A 9,261-nucleotide genomic window follows, 5' to 3' on the forward strand; every position below is an offset into this window, starting at 1 on the left:
GCACTTTGTGTACGTGAACTTGTGAACTTCCAAATGACATTTGATAAAGTGTCAGCAAAGCCGAAGCTCATAAATTAAAAGGAACAGTAATATATGAATATAAGAACGTGTGAATTAGGAGCAGGAATAGGCCACTCAGCCCCTTGAGCCTGCTCTGCCATTCGGTAAGATCATGGCTATTGATTGCAACTTCAGCCCATGTTCCTGCCCACCCCCAATAACCTTTCACCTCCTTGTTAATCAAGAATCTATCGAGCCGTGCCTAAAAATATTCAAAAACTCTGCTTCCACTGCCTTTTGTAGAAGAGAGTTCAAGAGACCCACAACGCCCTGAAGAAAAAAAAAATCCCCTCATCTCTCTAAAATGAGTAACCCCTTATTTTTAAACAGTGACCTCTAGTTCTCGATTCTCCAATATAAGAACATAAGAAATAGGAGCAGGAGTAGGCCATCTAGCCCCTCGAGCCTGCCCCGCCATTCAATAAGATCATGGCTGATCTGAAGTGGATCAGTTCCACTTACCCGTCTGATCCCTATAACCCCTAATTCCCTTACCGATCAGGAATCCATCTATCCGTGATTTAAACATATTCAACGAGGTAGTCTCCACCACTTCAATGGGCAGAGAATTCCAGAGATTCACCACCCTCTGAGAGAAGAAGTTCCTCCTCAACTCTGTCCTAAACTGACCCCCCTTTATTTTGAGGCTGTGCCCTCTAGTTCTAGTTTCCTTTCTAAGTGGAAAGAATCTCTCCACTTCTACCCTATCCAGCCCCTTCATTATCTTATAGGTCTCTATAAGATCCCCCCTCAGCCTTCTAAATTCCAACGAGTACAAACCCAATCTGCTCAGTCTCTCCTCATAATCAACACCCCTCATCTCTGGTATCAACCTGGTGAACCTTCTCTGCACTCCCTCCAAGGCCAATATATCCTTCCGCAAATAAGGGGACCAATACTGCACACAGTATTCCAGCTGTGGCCTCACCAATGCCCTGTACAGATGCAGCAAGACATATCTGCTTTTGTATTCTATCCCCCTTGCGATATAGGCCAACATCCCATTTGCCTTCTTGATCACCTGTTGCACCTGCAGACTGGGTTTTTGCGTCTCATGCACAAAGACCCCCAGGTCCCTCTGCACAGCAGCATGTTGTAATTTCTTTCCATTTAGATAATAATCCAATTTGCTATTATTTCTTCCAAAGTGAATAACCTCGCATTTGTTAACGTTATACTCCATCTGCCAGATCCTTGCCCACTCACTCAGCCTGTCCAAATCTCTCTGCAGATCTTCTACGCCCTCCACACGATTCACTTTTCCACTTATCTTTGTGTCGTCCACATCCATCCTGACAAAACCCCTCAGTATCTTAAATGTTTCAAGCGAGTTACCTCTTAGTCTTCTAAACTCCAGTGAATACAAGCCTAATCTGTTCAACCTTTCTTCATAAAACAAACTGTCCATTCCAGGTATTAGTCTAGTAAACCTCTGAACTGCTTCTAATGCATCTACATCATTCCTCAAATTTTAAAAAAAAACTTTTTACAATACTCCAGATGTGGTCTCACCAATGCCCCGCACAACTGAAGCATAACCTCCCCACTTTTGTAATCAATTCCCCTTTACAATAACCGATAACATTATGTTAGCTCTCCTAATTAGTTGCTGTTCCGTATAGTGGCCTCTTGTGATTCACGCACTGATTCCCACTAGCGTGACACCATGCTTTTGTCGGGGGGAGGGGGGGAGGGGGGGAGCGTAGGACATATGACAACCTTGGAAGCAACGAGATAAAGTAGTTTCGAAACATTTACATGTATTTAAATTGCTGGCCCTCACAGGAGGTGAACCTGATTACACCGCGGGCAGGGGGAGGAGGTGGGGGGGGGAGGCGACGGGGAAGACTGAGATCTCTCCACTGAATATCCTGCTCTGATCCTCTCATGACCATGGGATTCATGCCCATGGCGAACAGGCCTAGAAAATTGCAACCTCTGCCTCTATCTCTTTTGTCATCCAGGGAGTTCTGGAGTTGATTGCTCTCCCTTTCCACTCCCTAGGAATATAACTTGACTGTACCTTAACTAACTCTCCACTACAAACAACCCATTGTTAGATACTATTCATTTTGCCCGCCAACCTTTGATTCTATTGTTCTGGACCAAATCCATTCTCACTCCATTGAAACAAAGACAGAAAATGCTGGAAAATCTCAGCAGGTCTGACAGCATCTGTGGGGAGAGAATAGAGCCAACGTTTCGAGTCAGCTATGACGAGGGGTCATCTAGATTCAAAACATGGCTCTACTCTCTCCCCTCAGATGCTGTCAGACCTGCTGAGATTTTCCAGCATTTTTTTGTTTTTATTTCAGATTCCAGCATCTGCAGCAGTTTGCTTTTATCTCACCCCATTGAAATTTGCTTTTTCCTGTTAATTATTCTTACTCTAGATTATTCCTTGTCCTTTTCTTTAACCGACCTAAAAGCTTATGATACAAGGGATCACTGCACCCTGTTCCTCTATGGATGTTTGGCCTATTTAATTCCCATGAACCAGTTTCAATAGTGCCTCCTTTCTCATTGGACTGGGCACATCTTGCTGTAGAAAATATTCCTGAACATACTCTGGGACTGAAATTTTCCATTTTCGTTCATGGCTGGGATTTGCTGCTAAAAGTGAATGGAGTTTTGGCTCAAATGTTAAATCTTCTGTTCTCACCCACAACAGGTCCTGCCACAGACAAGACCATAAAATCCCGCCCAGGAACTGTTGTCCCTCTCTACCCTTTAAATTACTAGTGTATCAGTCTATATTTGAATAATTAAAGTCTTCCTCTATTACTGCTCTATCATTCTTGCTGCCTCTTTGCAATTCCCCATTTAGAATCCTACAGTGCAGAAGGAGACCATTCTGCACCGACCATGATCCCACCCAGGCCCTATCCCTATAACCCCATGCATTTATTCTGGCTAGCCCCTCTGACACTAAGGGGCAATTTAGCATGGCCAATCCACCTAACCCGCATATCTTTGGACTCTGGGAGGAAACCGGAGCACCTGGAGGAAACCCACACAGACACGGGGAGAACATGGAAACTCCGCTCAGACTGTGACCCAAGCCGGAATTCGAACCCAGGACCCTAGTGCTGTGAGTCAGCAGTGCTAACCACTGTGTCACTGTGCCGCCCTTTGATCCTCTACATCCTTCCCATTAGTTGGTGGCCTATAGATGATACCGCAAAATGTATGTGCACTTCCCCACAGTTGCTTCCTGACCTGCTGAGTATTTTCTGTTCTTTTATTTTGTAAAATTTAAGTCTGCTATCCTTGCTTGAAAAGACATGGATGGCAGGTTGTCAAAATCTCTTTTGATGCGGATTTAGTTAAGACAAAAAAATACTTTGATGTCGGGGGCAGAAAGCTTAAAATATTACTGGATGCATCCGTTTCTCAGATGAGACTACAATTTCTGATTACTGTCAGTGTCAATAGTGTACTATTATGACGGTGAAGTCTGCGCTGCAAGCCAGTTACCCATTTTCTACTGACGTTTGAATTCTTAACGTTTTGTTTTCTTGGCTATCTCATAAAGTAATGACTTTGCTTTGACAAAATCTTGAGCAATAGGAGCAATAGACACACAGTTCTGACTGTTAGCTCTTTAAATTTTATTGAGTGATCATTCTCTGTGAGTTCACATGTCTTATGTATTCTGCGTCAAATATTTCACCCCAAAAGGAGCACTTTGACTGCAGACTGCTCACCAAGCAAAAATGAGAAGGGTCCACTAACTCCCTCACAGGAATTGTTACGTTCCAAAACAGAAAGAAGGTACCTTTCTAAAATGTCCTCGTGGACAAATTCTAATATCCTGGAATAGGAACCTGGGTCCAGAATTTATGATGAGAATAACCGAGAGGCCATCAATGCTCACTGTTACAGCAGAGGAAATCTGTCTATTTCTGGAGTACTTGAATGCACAGCTAATCGCAGAAATCCAGAAGAGGCTGTCAGAGATACCCTGCTCCTCCACAGGGTACATCTGTTGCGGTCATCACCAAACGGCTCAGCATTGAAACAACTGCCGCAGAGTGAACGTGCTGTACTTGTCCACTGACTCCATATTTTAAATGTCTGACAAATGTTAGGGCTGGTACATTCATGTGACATTTTAACAGCTTAATAATTTCCCATGAACATCCTCTCTGGCCCTGAGAAATTAATTTTTATAAGTGTCGTATCTCATTCCTTAGAAGAAAATGAATGTTGGAGATTTTAAAAAAACTTTTTTAAAAAACCTTTTCTGCCTGCGTCTTTTATCTCTCTCCCGATTTTCAAGTTTGCTGATGACACCACTGTAGTGGGTCGGATAAATATCGGACAGGACACCTGCAGTGACTTTCTTGCTCCTCTTCGAAATTGTGGAATCTTTAACATCCACCCAAGCAGACAGATGGGGCTTCAGCTTAATAGCTCAATGGAAAGACAGCAACCCCAACTGCACTGTCTCAGTGCTGCACTGGAATCTCAGCCTTGATTTGGGAGCTCAAGTCTTGAACCCAGAACCTTGTGATTCAGAGATGAGACTGCTACCGACTGGGCCACAGCTAGGATTGCCAACTGTGATTAAATGTATTCCTGAAGGTCTCACTATATGACTTGCTCCCACGCTCCAGCCATTAGTCAGCCAACACATCCAGCCTTCTGATGCACTGCCTTCCGACACAACTGGGAAGCAAAAAAGACTCATTACCCAATTGGGTGATGTTTGTCTGTCAGTCAAACAGCTGTCCCTCCCCCATTTTCAATATTTCTATATCTGGGTGAAGAGAAATGTTCAAAGAAAATTTAAAAAGAAACAATGAAATGTCCTGATGACTTTTCTCCAGAAACGCACACAGCAATGTTCTGGAGATTGATTGCCAATTCTTGGACACTCCAAGCCAATCCTGGAGGATTGCCCAGCCACAACTGATAAAGCTTTTGATTTGATTTAATATTGTCACATGTATTGGTATACAGTGAAAAAATGTGTTTCTTGTGCACTATACAGACAAAGCATACTGTTCATACAATACATAGGGGAGAAGGAAAGGAGAGAGTGCAGAATGTAGTGTTACAGTCATTGCTAGGGTGTAGAGAAAGATCAACTTAATAGAAGGTCGGTCCATTCAAAAGTCTGATGGCAGGAGGGAAGAAGCTGTTCTTGAGTTGGTTGGTACATGACCTCAGACTTTTGTATCCTTTTCCCGACAGAAGAAAATGGAAGAGAGAATGTCTGGGGTGCATAGGGTCCTTGATTATGCTGGCTGCTTTCCCGAGGCAGTGGGAAGTGTAGACAGAGTGTGACTTTGATAGAGAGGAACCGCTTTCTCGGAAATGCTCCAACATCCAAAATCAGCAAAGAAAATCCGCATCAGTTCCCACTGCCCCCCACCCCCACCACCACCACCCCACCTCCCCCACCACCCCCCACAATCCTTTGCTGCACAGCTACAATTCTATTGGTCTCTCTGACAAACTCTGGCTACCCATTACTGCAGAGTTCATCTTGCTATTGCAGAGCTATTCCTGCTCATTTCAAATTGGGTCTTTATAGTTGTCTGACAGAGGAGACTTGCATGCCATTAGACCTCTCTACATTCACCTCCAGTATCCAGAAGTGAAACAAAGGCACTGCAGCATCCAGCCCTCACCTTAGTTCAATACTTGCTGTTTTATGCTGGAAGACTGGAAATAGTTGATAGGATTTTCACCAGTTCTAAGTGATTTATGTCCTGTCACAGCACGTTACTGCATTATATCCATTTCAATTCTGTTCTTCAATATTGTAATGGTTTTCTCATGTCACAGATAGCAGTGTTGAAAAGAGCTAGCAATCCACAAAGAAGCTTTTGACTCTGACAATAGGTTGAAACTACCATTCGAAAGATTTCCTGCAATGTTTGGCTCACCGCTCTCGGGTTTAAGTGCTTACTTTCAGCATGGTAGAAAATACCATCAAAACATGTTGGCGAATTAGAAAATGTGTGAACAATATTGTGCAGTCCGCATATCTTTCCAGGATTAATAACCAAGTCCGCAGCTACAGTTGATACTGGAAGTGCAGAACATATTTTCGAACAAAGTCTTCAAGTAGATGACTTTTTATTTTCTTGTTAGGCCACATCAAGTGTCTTAACATTGGAGCATAGGAGATAGGAGTAGGCCATTGAGCCTGTTCCGCTGCCATTCAATGATTGTGACTGATCCTCTATCTCAATGTCATACTCCCGCTCTCTCCTCATACCCCATGACTCATAGAGTCATACAGTACAGAAGAGGCCCTTCGGCCCATTGAGTCTGCATCGACAAAACTCTACTAAATCTTTATCATTCTGACTTTCTAGGGTAGATGCAGGAAGGATGTTTCCCCTGGCTGGGGTGGGGTGGGGGGTGAAGGGGGGGGGGGGGGATGGGGATGGTCTAAAACTAGGGGAAACTATCTCAGAATAAAAGGCAAGCCATATAGGACCAAGATGTAAAGTAATTTCTTCACTCAGAGGATGATGAATCTTTGGAATTCTCTACCCCAGAGGAGTGTTGAGGTTCCATCACTTAGTATAAACAAAACAGATATGGATAGATTTCTAGATGTTCAAGGTATCAAGGAATTTGTAGTTAGTGCAGGAAAATAATGTTGAGGGAATTTCACAGTAACTTCATTGCAGTGTTAATGTCAGCCTTACTTGTGACTAATAAATAAACTTTAAAAAAGTAGATGATCAGCCATGATTTAGTTATGATGATACTGTGCCTTTTAGAAATGTATTTATATCAAGTTTCTTGGGGGGGGGGGGAGTATGTTTAAAATTCATCTGTTTTATTTGGCACCAATTTGTCTGCACCAGGCAGCTCACATGCTAAGAATGCAAGCTAATGATTAATTTTAGCGAGGGGTGTGTGTGTTTTCATCTGAGTTAATGCATTTTTGTTTATTTTGATTTTTCCCCTGAGGTTTCAAACTAGGGTCTTGACAGAGACAATCATATGTTAATGGGTGGAGCTAAGTTTACAGGGAAAAACCAGTCATTTTCTGCCTGATCCCATAAGTTGTAAGAGTCTCTGTCTCTCTCTCTCACTCCAGAGGTGTTCTGGGGGTTCTAGGACTGTATACAAGCACTTAAGCCTGAGCGTTTGCTAACTGAGTTTGAAGAGGAGTATAAGTCTATAAGAGGAATATTGCTTGAATTGGAACTAATAGAGATAGACTAGCAGTTAAGAATTGTATCTTGTTATGTTTAGGTATTTCAGTTGGCAAAAGTTAAGCTAATTCTTTTGTTATAGTTCAACTGTATTGTTAAATAAAGTTTGTTTTGATAAAAGCTTCCTAGTGTGTCAATAGAATCACACCTGGAGTGAAACACCTGGAGTGAAACACCTTACCCTCACATTAATGCAAAAATAAAAATAAAATGTTGGGGTCTAGTTGGGCTTTTGGGTTTCTGCTCTGATACCCAAACATAGTTAAGAACAAAGAGAACAAAGAACAGTACAGCACAGGAACAGGCCCTTCGGCCCTCCAAGCCCGTGCTGCTCCCTGGTCCAAACTAGACCATTCTTTTGTATCCCTCCATTCCCACTCCGTTCATATGGCTATCTAGATAAGTCTTAAACGTTCCCAGTGTGTCCGCCTCCACCACCTTGCCCGGCAGCGCATTCCAGGCCCCCACCACCCTCTGTGTAAAAATGACGGAGCAGGCTTAAGGGGCTGAATGGACTACTCCTGCTCCTCTGTTCCATTCCTGCTTTTTTCTGTCTGTTCCTTTTTTTTCCCGTAAGCTATAAATCATTTATTTGCGATTTGTGACAGCTGACAAATTGTGTGCAAGCAAAATGGAGAAATAATAACCCACTGTCAATAAGATAATAGCTGTGAAGCTTCAACATTGCATCAGAATGCATTATATAATCTCACAGGGTCAAGATTTGCCCACTATTTATAGGAAACTCAATAGTCGTGCTAACCCCCTGGAATTTTATGATCCAGATTCCAAATGTTGGCAAAGCATCGTAATGGCATTGTTATCATTGCTTGTCATTCTTTTTTAAGTAATGATAATGATACATGTTGATTCTCTGACAAATACGAATCCTATTTCCAGAGACCCACAAGTGCTGACAATTTCAAATTGGACTATAAACATATATAGCTGCGTGATATCATGATATAACAATTTAGTTTTTAATATGATTTCTGATTGGATAATCTTAGGGACCAGATGAGAAACACCAAGGTATATTGTGTAGCTAACCTAGACCCCAACTATTTTTGAATTGGGCATTAGTGTGAGCAGAAGGTGTTTCGTTCCAGGTGTGATTCTATTAACCCACTAGGAAGCTTTTATTAAAATGAGTCATAGAGTCATAGAGGTTTACAGCATGGAAACAGGCCCTTCGACCCAACTTGCCCATGCCGCCCTTTTTTTTAAACCCCTAAGCTAGTTCTAATTGCCTGCATTTGGCCCATAATCCCTCTATACCTGTCCTACCCATGTAACTGTCTAGATGCTTTTTAAAAGACAAAATTGTACCCGCCTCTATTACTACCTCTGGCAGCTTGTTCCAGACACTCACCACCCTCTGTGTGAAAAAACTGTCCCTCTGGACATTTTTGTATCTCTCCCCTCTCACCCTAAATCTATGCCCTCTAGTTTTAGACTCCCTACCTTTGGAAAAAGATATTGACCATTTAGCTGATCTATGCCCCTCATTATTTTATAGACCTCTATAAGATCACCCCTCAGCCTTCTACGCTCCAGAGAAAAAAGTCCCAGTCTATCCAGCCTCTCCTTATATCTCAAACCATCAAGTCCCGATAGTATCCAAGTAAATCTTTTCTGCACTCTTTCTAGTTTAATAATATCCTTTCTATAATAGGGTGACCAGAACTGTACACAGTAGTCCAAGTGTGGCCTTACCAATGTCTTGTATAACTTCAACAAGACGTCCCAACTCCTGTACTCAATGTTCTGACCAATGAAATCAAGCATGTTGAATGCCTTCTTTACTACTCTGTCCACCTGTGACTCCACTTTCAAGGAGCTATGAACCTGTACCTAGATCTCTTTGTTCTGTAACTCTCCCCAACGCCCTACCATTAACTGAGTAGCGCCCTACCAATAACTGAGTAAATAAATGTTATTTAGCAATACAGTTAAATTATAACAAAAATAATTAGCATAACTTTTACCAGTTGAACATGACAATGTATAATTC

Source organism: Mustelus asterias, chromosome 15 (genome assembly GCF_964213995.1).
Source record: "Mustelus asterias chromosome 15, sMusAst1.hap1.1, whole genome shotgun sequence".
NCBI lineage: Eukaryota > Metazoa > Chordata > Chondrichthyes > Carcharhiniformes > Triakidae > Mustelus > Mustelus asterias.